We start from the raw sequence: 9515 nt of genomic DNA, 5'->3' as shown, positions 1-9515 counted from the left end.
CAAAATCCATTTTCAAATAATTATTGTCTTTTAATAAATTGTAAAACATCACAATAACTGCTCAAAATGCCCACCTAGGGCTGCTATACAAAAATGACAACGCCGTACAAATGATTGACGAATCTTTTCGAAGATTTTAGGCTTTTTCCGAATAGTCTCACATCCATCAATAATGCGTTGACGAAGGTCATTAATGTCACGGACATCTGTTTTATAAACAAGTTCCTTCGGATATCCCCAAAAAATTGCAAGGCTTTAAATCGGGAGATGGAGGCGGCCACGAAATAGTTCCTCCTCGTCCTTAAAGGAAATGTTGCATCAAGGTGATTTCACACTGCGCGGCTGAAATGTGGTGGCGCTCCATCGTGCAAGAACCACATTCCCACTCTAGTTGCCAATAGCTCTGGTAACGATTCCTGAAGAAATCGTAGGTATGACTCTCCATTTAACCTAGGAAGAACATATGGTCCAACTAGATAGTCTCCGAAAATGCCACACCAAACGTTGAGGCTAAAGTGCTCTTGGTGAGTTGCGACTATAGTTCCATGTGGGTTATTTTGGCTCCATTAATGATTATTGTGCAAATTGACTATGACGTTCCAGGAAAATTGGCCTCATCGGCTGTTAGGATAATACTCGAGAACTGTGGGTCATTCAGTACTCTGTCCCCAAACCACTGACAGAAGTTGGTACGTCTAGGATAGTCGGCGTCGTTCAAGTCTTGGACTTTTTGAAGATGGAAAGGGTGAAAACGATGACCACGTAGAATTCTCCAGACCATAACATGAGTGACACATAACTGTCTTCCAACTTGGCGGTTACTTGTTCCCGGATCATAATCGAAAATTGGAAGTATGCCTACCTAACATTTTCACAGTAAAATCTTAAAAATCATAACTATAAAGTAGTTACCTGTTCTTTCACGTCAAGTGGAATATTCTGCACATCTCCTCTTCCTTCGGCTCGTCCGTACATTGAGTGCATATCCGCGTATTCAGCGTTAGAATAATGTGCCATCAATATCGCAATTGTAGTTACAAAGTAAATAAGTTTCACAAATAACCAGATATTTTATAATGATTTATTTAAAAAAAAGTTCAAAATACAAAGTTTAAACATTGTTTTTGTATGATTGGCATGTAACCTGGAGAGAGATACAAATAATATTTCGACTGGTTTTACCAAATAGATCAACGATTGAATCTTTGAACTTCTAACCCAATAAGCGTTCTTTGACGTGCCATATTAACCACAGAACGAATTAGACAAACTTAAAAGCATTCTTTTAGAAATCTTATGACATTTGTATCTTTAATTTTGATAATTAAAATCGTTCGTAACGACAATATGTTTTTGTTTTATTTGGAACCGTGTCAATAAAATTAAAATGGCTTTGTCTTCAGACTCATTTTACTTCTAAAAGGACATTAATGATTTTTTGCCACTTGTTATTAAAATTTCTCGTCTCAAGGATAAAAAACCATTGATAGTTTAATGAAAACAATTTGGTTCAAGGAAGAATATTGTTTGCCAGATTTAAGGCTGTATCCGGATTTTTGGGGTAGTTTTTTTCCAGCCCATATCTCTGAAACGAAGCACTTTAGGACCCATGTTTATGAGACTTTTTTTACTCATAGAGACCCAAAGAATGCATATAAAAAGTTTCGGTACTCTTATCCGTTACACCCTGTCTTTAACGGTGGTTCTGTGGTAGAACATTCGCCTGTCGCTTATTCTAAAATATTGTCAAGCTGTGTAATAAGGGTTTTGTAATTGTAACGTTCTTTACCTATTGTCAAGTATGCAGTTGAGAAGAGTTTTGATAGATACGGCATTAGTATTCGGCGTTATATCCTTCAACCTGTGTTCTAGTCAATGGGTTAGGAACAACCAAACTGGGTTGATGGAACTGATTATTCCACCATTGCCAACTCTTCAACCTCTTGAAATGCCGACCATTCATCCTCTCTTTCGAATCAAGCCACTCGTTTTTCCAACTGTGAAACCATTCGAATTGGCGCCCTGGCCAGCAATGGACGAAATTCGCCTGCCCACACTGAAGCTGTTACCTGAAATTAGGTTGCAGTCTTTGCCGACTCTTCAGCCTTTCGCGTGGGATGATTTCGTTGCTCTGTTTCGCCCTAGGACGGAATCTCAATTTCCAGATGTATCCCGGGATTCTACGAGCTTTATAAATTCAAATAATTCTTCGCTTTCGGACAGCATATTAATTAATGCAACCACTGCTCAAGCTAGCACGTTTTGATGGGGATTTGAGCTTAATTATTGGTAATTCACACGTTCCATGTAATATAAATTTTAGATGTATTTGAATGTAGACCTTTATTGTAAATAGAGCTTTTTAATTTCTAAAAAAAAAAAAAAAACATTCGCCTGTCATGTAGAAGGGTTCGGGTTCGAAACCTGGGCAGCGCGTTCTTTTTAATCAACAGGGAAGAAGCTACATTAGAATATCTTCGATGCAATAATTTAAAATGCGTAATAAGTGTCGGTGGTCCGCCTGTCATACAGGAGGTTTCGGGTTCAAATCCCGCCCGATGCAATCGCAAATTGATACTAACACGAATACCGTAAACAATTGGTGGGAACCCTGCCGTTTGGACGTTGAGACGTTTATCTTAACCCTCAGCACTCGGTCCGCCCCAAAAGTCAATAAGAAGAAGTTAGAGAGAATACGCCCATACATACAAAATGCAAACACAACACACTTAACACCCGCCATAACACGAACTCAACATTCCCACATAAACGCATAATCATTAAAATAATAAAATTTCCAATGAAACCGAGTTGACAACATCACGACAGTGAGCGTTAACGAAAAAAACAACCAAACCAAACCACACCAACCGCAAATTTCTCCGTTAAAGCTCACCGACATAGTCCCCTCGGAGAGGTAAAAACTGCATTCGCAGTTTCTTGGAATTAGGGAAAAGCTTTTTCCAAAAGAGCCATCTTTTTGTCACGACAGATGAGCGCTCTACCACAGAACCACAGATAAATGTTACGCTTCACGGAAAATTAGAAACTCTTCCGAGGAGAGGTACATTTTAGCTTGCCAAATTTTTATTCACTACATTTTTCTGAAACCAAAACTTTAAAATACTTTTACCGTTTTAGATTTTTCCATTAACCTAATTTTAATATGCAAGGAAAATGCAAAACATTATACTAAATTTCGCTAGTTATGAGTAATTGGAAAATTCTATGAAGGCTTGGCACAAGCTTTTTAAGCAGGGCTTTTGATAAAAAGTCAACAAGCGTACATTTTTGAGAACAAAAAAAATAAATATTTAAATAGGTGCTTAAAAGAAGTGGTTTTGGAGAGACAATACCAATTAATTAATAAAACCCAAACCAAAAAATGGTTCTATAAACTGAAAATGTAACAAAAATTACAAAAGAAAAGATTCTATAAACTAAATAAAATTTGGGATCCTTAGAATTATAGCTTTTAATGTACAACTATTAATCCTATCTACGTTTAGAGTGTAGACGTCCACATGCAAATGGAATATAAATATACATATCTGTCAAAGTTTTGAGTGTGTACCGCACATGCAAATGACATTTAAATATACATTTAAATATACATTTCTGTCATCAATACCCTTTTCCTCTACCTTTTCCCCCAAAGTCAGTGACCACATTTCAACCCAATCAAGTGCTGCACCACATTTATTTTCTTTCCTTCATCTCATCTAAAATTAAAAAAAAACTCTTATTGTTCGTAAGGTTAGACACAGACATGAATGTATTCAAGTTTACTAAGAAAATGTGCGCAGCACACGGTTTGCCTCGTGATTTCCGGATGAAAAACCACGCCTCTCTGCCTTTCGTCGTGGGGAAGACCTATGACCAACAAACACAGCACCCCACACAAGGAGAACGCAACACGTCCAAAACCTTACATTTTCTTGTAAACAGTTTTCATTGGTTTAGCGTCTTCTGTCGTCAGAGGGGAAAATTCGGAAAAAGTCTTCCCCCTTTTCGTAAAACGTTCCGTGAAAAGGTTTGTCCAATGAAAGTTGTACACAACACTGCGGTAGGGTGTTCAAAGCCTAGCTGCGTTCTTCTTGTGCAGGCTGCTGTGTTTGTTGCTCCTAGTTGGCCTAGATAATTAACTGCAAATCTCAATTCTTACTTTGGGCAATACCGCATTTCTGAAGGGAAAATAATCTATAAAAGAGTGTTGTGAATATTGGGCGCATGCTCGTAGCGTCGGAAGCATATGTTGTAACCGCCTTGAAACGTCCGCCATGAATTCAACTTGCTTAATTCGTCCGAGAATTAATTAATTATTGTGGATCTTAGAAATTTTAATTATGAAAAATACTTGATAATTTATAAAAAAAAACAAAATTTAGGAAAATGATATTTTTAAAATTTTCAAAGGAATATATTTTGTATCTTTTTTTAAAAAAATTCTAGAACTGTTTGGAATGAATTCTTGGAAGGCATTTTTAAATTACAGCTCGACGAAAGTTTCCAACGTTCAAGAAAGATCATTTAAGCCTCGGAGCTTTCCCAAATTTCATTCTCTTACCAGATCCAGAAGATTGACCATCAAATTAAAACAATCTTCGTTTAAAATAATCTAAAGATTTACCAAAACTGACGACGAACATTCCGAACAAGCTCCGCAAAAGCTATCTTGTAGTTGAAACTAAAACCAAAAGTAAATCTTCTTCCAGAGAGGGAGGAGACGCCACTGTCTAGGGAGAGTCCATAAAATCAGGGGAGGGGTACATAATGTAACTACAACACTAAGAGATTTGTAGTGTATTCTTACTGAAGAGAAGAAACTTCATATAGTCTGTTTAAAAAAATCGCATAAATTCAATGAAATCAAATTGATTCAGATCAGTCAACCAGGGAAAATGATATTTCGTTCGTATCGGAAAACAATGGTTATTCACAATGATGACACGTTATTGGACACGGCGCTCTCATAATACCTGTTGGAAAGTAGGCGGATAAATCAAACATGATTGCTAGTAACAGGTCTATTATTATTTATTCCGTTAAAGTAAAAGTTTAAAATATCATACATTATTTACATGTTGACTTAGTAGTGACCACTTAGGCTTATATTATACATATTAGATACTTGGGGCAGCTCATCCTACACATGCAATCATCTCAAGTGCAACTCACACAATTTAACACCTCTCAGCCTACAACACTAGTGAATGTGTCATTAGTTAATATAGAATGTCGCCACTAGATGGCGCCACCCCAGGGTTCATTCTGGTCAATAAACTCAAAGGTCATGGTAAGTACTAATAAACAAATTAACAGATTAATATACTATTTCTAACACTACCTAATGATCGAGTTATCCATGGCTGCACAATATAACACAAGAAGGATCACTGTAGCCGTGACTTCGTTGTTCCCTGTTGGTTTTCAAAAATGTACGCTTGTTGACTTTCTATCAAAAGCCCTGCTTAAAAAAGCTTGTGCCTAGCTGCCATGGAATTTTCCAATTACTCCAACTAGCGGTATTCAGTGCCGTAACTAGGGCGGTGCCAGCGGTGCCCAGGCACAGGGCGCAGACCCTGGAGGGGCGCCGAAACGACCAGACCAGGACCTATACTCAGACCGCGTTAACATGGTCGCACTTTACTCGACAAATAGAGCGATCTTTTTTTGGTTCGTTATGTAAACGCAAAAATTAGACAGAACGTATCGCTCCATTTTTGGTAGAATGGTGCGACAGCATGAGGTAGACTTTTTCAATTGGAGCGACCCGAAATCGCCATAAAAACGCTGTAGAACCCTTTCGTAGAGGTTTTTCCCTAAAAAATCCTCCGCAAAAGATTTACCGATTCGGAAATTAAAGCTTTGATTAATAATATTCATGAAATAAGCTGTTAAGTATTTTAGAAGGGAAAAGGCAGAATAATGCAGACGTTTTTAAAAATATCGAAAAAGAGTTGAAAAAATTAGGGTTTAAAAATAAGTATAATTGGCAACAAATAAGAAATAAATGGAAAAATTTAAAACGGAATTTACTAAAGAAAAATCTAAGCAATCGAAATCGGGATCAGGAGACGCGTCTTGTTGAGGCTTCAAGTATTTCGAAGAAATGAACGAAATTTTAGGCTCAAGAACGTTAGCCAAAGCGCAAGAAGATGGACTCGAAAGCGAACCTTAAGATATTTACAGTAAGTTTCATATTTGTTATTATCAGTTTCTAGCTATTGGTCCGTCGAGCCGGATCGTCGTTACACCAGTGAGCCGCTACATCTTAAACTGAGGGATCTGGTCTTCTAATCCTGGCGTGTGGGACAGTTCGGTTCGTGATAGTCCTCTAATTCAATGAAGTATGGATAATCTGATCAACAAACGATGTGGTATCAAGGGACAGTTAACAAGACTTGAAGGAATAGTAACCAGTCACGCAACTTAACCACTCACGGACACCGCAGTAAAACTATACCAAGGCAAAGCGGAGATCGGATTCGAAGAGTAAAAATGAATACCGATCGACTCCATCCGATGATCTTAGCACGGAGAAACAAATTAACACATCTGATACTTGTCCATGAACACTTCAGCCATTTACATGCCGAATCGCAGCTGCTTATATCAGTCATTCAGCGACGCTTCTGGGTATTCGGCATTCGAGATGCGGTCAGATTTCATATTCGAAGTTGCGTGCCATGAGTCCGACAGAAAGCGACCACCCTCCAGCAAAAAATGGCAGATTTACCAGCAGCACGCGTCAACCCAGCTAGAGCGTTCTTACGATGCGGTGTGGACTACGCCGGACCATTACCCCTCAAGGTCATGAAAATTCGTGGACAGAGGACTTTCAAGGCGTACGTAGCACTCTTCGTTTGTTTTGTAACCCGAGCTATTCACTTTGAAATTGTCAGCGACATGACTGCAGATGCCTTCCTAGCTGCCTTGAGACGATTCACTGGTTGAAGAGGGTAGAGCTCCGACAATTATAGCGACTGTGGGTCCAATTTCCACGGTGCAAATCGATAACTTAAGGTTTTTCTAAAGTTCACGACAACACGGAGTAGTCGCGGTGCAATATCACGGTCGACATCGAATGAAGGTATTCGCTGGCATTTTAATCCACCCAGCGCGCCAACCTTTGGAGGTCTCAACTAAGGCGAATCGTGGGACTGACTGCTTTGACGTTCGAAGAGATGAATACCTTACTATGCCAAGTCGAAGCGTGCCTGAATTGTAGCATTATCAACTGATCCCGACAGCCTTGTGGCTTTAACACTCGGACATTTCCTGTTTGGTGACGCCTTGACTGCAATTCCAGAACCGGACCTAACGACTACCTAAACAAACCATATCACACGATGGCAGTTGGGACAACAACTCCTTCAGCACTTTTGGCGTAGATGGAACAATGAATACCTCACCCGATTACAACAACGCCCTAAATGGCTTTAAGTCAAACGAAGCTTATATGTCAACGATGTCGTCCTACTTAAGAACAAAGATCTTCCTCCGACCTAATGGAAGCTGGGCAGAATACCGGTGATACATCCTGGCGCAGACGGTTGTGTATGAGGGGTCACCATCAAGACAACTGACCGTGTGCTGCAGCGACCCATCAATAAATTATGCTCACTACAAATGGAATAATGTAATCTGAATAATTAAAATGAGATTTTAAGAACACCGGAATGTTCGCAACTACACGTTTTTATTATTTGCAATGTGTTTTTTAATCGTAGAGTAAGATGATTGTTATCTAAACTTTATTTTTTATATTCTGATTTTCTGTATAAATATCATGGCCTTTCAATTTAGGGGCATTATTGTTTAATATTCGAAGTAGACATGAACGATCAATAAATTACTGTTCGGTACTTTTAATTCGCGAGTTATCATTTCTGTCACTGGGTTGGTATGCGCAACATTATTGCGATTTTACAATTTTCAACGATTAACTTGTTGTAAAAGATACGACGTCTAGCTTGCAATTGATTTTGAAGTATTTCTATTAACACCAGACGCGAGTGTAAAATAATTTTTTTCAAACAGTTTCGTAGTATATATGTCACAAACCAAAAATTATTAAACAACTGAAATAAGCTTTGACCAATTTGATTCGCGTCCATTTCCACTCTGGAAAGTCCTTCTAAAAATACCAAAAAAACCCTAAAAAATGATTGTCCCGATTTCCCGTCGGTCAAAGTTCGACCTTGGAAACACGTTTCGAAAACGCGTCGAGCCAAAGGATTTAGTAACGGTGCGACTTCGAATGGTTCGACGCTACGTATGTAAACCCCCTCTTAAACAATTTATTTTCAAGGGCGCAGTTGTAGAAGCTCGCACCGGTTGCATAAAAGGCTAGTTACGGCACTGGCGGTATTCAGCGAAATTCAGTATAATGATTTGCATTTTCCTTGCATATTAAAATTAGGTTTACAAAATTACGAAAGTGAAAAACACTAAAACGGTAAAAGTATTTTTAAACTGAACTTTTTTAAAATAGTCGTTTAAAACATTTAGTTGAAAGGTTGCTAGCCCTGATAAAATGCTCGTACAAATTGTTTGGAAAATGAGTTCCAATTAGATCGGAAAATGTTAAACATATTTTACAAAATCAAGTCTTCTCAATCTGACTACTTCGATGAGCTCCAGAATAATCAAGTTGACACAGCTCATCATGCAGTGGCGGGTGGGTCTAGTTTTTTGGGCTGCCAGAAGACAAAGGGCCCCAGCTTTAACAACTATCATGTATTCATGTTTGAGGGGCCCACTTCATGAACGGTCCGTGGGGCCCACCTGCCAGTCTGCCACTGAGCTTATGTGTAGCACACTGGCAAACTCATCGAGAAACCAATCCATTAGTATCTAATGTATTAAGCAAATGGCATATCTTTGACTACTTCAGTACTCACAAAATTAGCAACGTTAAGGTAAATTATTGTGGACACGTTCAGCCAGAGCTGCCAACTTGGGTACATTCACTTGCGGGGGGGGGGGGCTGATAAATATCCATGGGAAAAATCAGACGCTTGAATCGAATTGAAATAATGGTACCCCAAGTGGAAGTGAAATATTTTTAGTACATTGATCTCCTCTAATAGAAACACACTTTTATTGGAATCGAACTTTTGGTCGGCGTTAAACTGAGGTTCCGTGTCGGTATGGTTGAACGCGTTGTTATCAGCTCTGTTTAAAACTCCACACGTCACCACGTTAAATTTAAACCTAAACGTTAAGTGTAAATGTTTTAAACACACTTATTTAATTTCGTGTGTTGAAAATTCAAACATCGGTTTGGTTTCTGAGCAGAAATTTCCAACTCATCGAGAAACCAATCCATTAGTATCTAATGTATTAAGCAAATGGCATATCTTTGACTACTTCAGTACTCACAAAATTAGCAACGTTAAGGTAAATTATTGTGGACACGTTCAGCCAGAGCTGCCAACTTGGGTACATTCACTTGCGGGGGGGGGGGGCTGATAAATATCCATGGGAAAAATCAGACGCTTGAATCGAAT

The sequence above is a fragment of the Leiobunum rupestre genome, chromosome 2 (assembly GCF_980474605.1).
Source record: "Leiobunum rupestre chromosome 2, qqLeiRupe1.1.hap1, whole genome shotgun sequence".
Lineage (NCBI taxonomy): Eukaryota > Metazoa > Arthropoda > Arachnida > Opiliones > Sclerosomatidae > Leiobunum > Leiobunum rupestre.
Note: the sequence above shows the minus strand (reverse complement) of the source record.